This window comes from Neoarius graeffei, chromosome 17 (assembly GCF_027579695.1).
Source record: "Neoarius graeffei isolate fNeoGra1 chromosome 17, fNeoGra1.pri, whole genome shotgun sequence".
Taxonomy (NCBI): Eukaryota; Metazoa; Chordata; class Actinopteri; order Siluriformes; family Ariidae; genus Neoarius; species Neoarius graeffei.
In genome coordinates this window covers 10,137,247-10,139,552 of record NC_083585.1, presented here as the reverse complement: position 1 = coordinate 10,139,552, position 2,306 = coordinate 10,137,247, and positions in this window count along the sequence as shown.

The following is a 2,306-nucleotide window of genomic DNA, read 5'->3' as shown; positions in this document are numbered from 1 at the left end:
TACCACCTCATCCGTATCCGACAGGGAGACGAGTGGAAGACTGCCTTTAACACCCCGTCTGGGCACTACGAATACCAGGTGATGCCCTTCGGACTCACCAACGCACCAGCTGTTTTTCAGGCCCTAATCAACGACATCTTAAGGGACATGATTAACCTGTACGTTTTTGTCTACCTCGACGACATCCTTATCTTTTCCAAGACCGTGCAGGAGCACCGCCACCATGTCCGCCAGGTTCTCCAGAGGCTGCTACAGAACAATCTGTTCGCCAAGGCCCAGAAATGCGAATTTCATGTTCCCGAGGTCTCCTTTCTGGGATTTATTGTACGGACAGGCCAACTCCAAATGGATCCAGCCAAGACCCTGGCCGTCCGGGACTGGCCTACTCCCAAGTCTGTTAAGGAGGTTCAGCGGTTCTTAGGATTCGCTAACTTCTACCGCAAGTTCATCAGGAAGTTCAGTTCTGTAGCAGCACCCATGTCGGACCTCACCAAAGGGACAGGTGGATCTTATGTCTGGTCTCCTCAGGCGGAAAAGGCATTCAAAGACCTCAAGGACCGCTTCTGCACGGCACCCATTCTGGTCCTCCCGGACACCTCCCAACCATTCATCGTGGAGGTGGACGCCTCGGACAGTGGTGTCGGTGCGGTGCTCTCTCAATGTTCGGAAGGAAAGCTGCAACCCTGCCCTTACTTCTCCCACCGCCTGAGTCCTGCGGAGTCCCGGTACTATGTGGGGGATCGAGAACTGCTAGCGGTCAAACTGGCCCTTGAGGAGTGGAGGCACTGGCTGGAGGGAGCGCAACATCCATTCCTGGTTTGGACTGACCACAGGAACCTGGAGTACCTCCAGCAAGCCAAGAGACTGAACCCACGACAGGCTAGGTGGGCCCTGTTTTTCAGTCGGTTTGACTTCACCCTCTCGTACCGCCCCGGCTCCAAGAACACCAAACCTGACGCACTGTCCAGGCTGTTCTTTGCCACTAACAGGGAGAGTGAAGTCGGGCCTATTATCCCTGTGTCCCGGATTGTGGCCCCTGTCCGCTGGGGTATTGAGGAGGCTGTCCGACGAGCCCAACGCCAGGACCCCGGTCCTGGGATGGGGCCACCGGGCCTCTTGTACATCCCACATCAAGCCCGGGCCAAGGTTCTCCAGTGGGGTCACTCTTCCCCTCTCACCGCCCACCCGGGAGCTCGGAGGACCCTGGACTTCCTGAAAAGATGCTTCTGGTGGCCTAACATAAAGAAGGAAGTAAGGTCATTTGTCCTGTCCTGTGAGGTTTGCACCAGAACCAAGAACCCACGACAGCGTCCCCAGGGTCTCCTGCATCCTCTCACCATTCCCCGGCATCCCTGGTCCCACGTGGCAGTTGACTTCATCACGGGTCTCCCTGAGTCACAAGGTAACACTGTCATTTTGGTCATAGTTGACAGATTCTCCAAGGCCTGCCGCTTCATACCACTGTGCAAACTCCCCTCTGCTCTTGAAACAGCGAAACTTATGTTTAATCATGTCTTCCGAGTCTTTGGTCTCCCACAGGACATCGTCTCAGACCAAGGGCCCCAGTTCTCCTCCCGAGTGTGGCACGGGTTCTGCAAGGTCATTGGAGCCACTGCCAGCCTCTCCTCTGGGTTTCACCCACAGTCCAATGGTCAGACGGAGAGGCTCAACCAGGACCTGGAAACCACCCTGCGAGGCCTGGCTATGGATAACCCGACATCGTGGAGCACCTGGCTGCCATGGGCAGAGTACGCCCACAACACCCTGCAGTCATTGGCCACCAAGCTGTTGCCATTCCAGTGCCAATTCGGGTTCCAGCCACCTCTGTTCCCGGACCAGGAGGAGGACGCGGGGGTGCCCTTGGTCAACCAATATGTGAGACGGTGTCGCAAGACCTGGAGCAAGGTCAGGAAGACCCTCATCCAGACCTCCAGAACCAACCAGACTCAGGCCAACTGCCATAGAAGACCTGCCCATGCTTTCCGCCCTGGGCAGCGGGTTTGGCTGTCTACTAAGGACCTTCCGCTGCGGGTGGAGAACCACAAGCTTGCTCCTCACTACATTGGCCCCTTCAAGGTGGTGCGCAGGGTGAACCCTGTCTCCTACCGGCTCCAGTTGCCCCGGACTCTGAGGATCAACCCCACTTTCCATGTTTCCCTGTTGCGGCCCGTACTGACATCTACGTATGCCCCTGCCACTAGGAACCCCCCACCCCCCCGCATCTTCCAGGGTCAGACTGTGTTCACTGTGCATCGCCTGCTTGACTCCCGCCGGGTCCGCGGCGGGCTGCAATATCTGGTGGACTG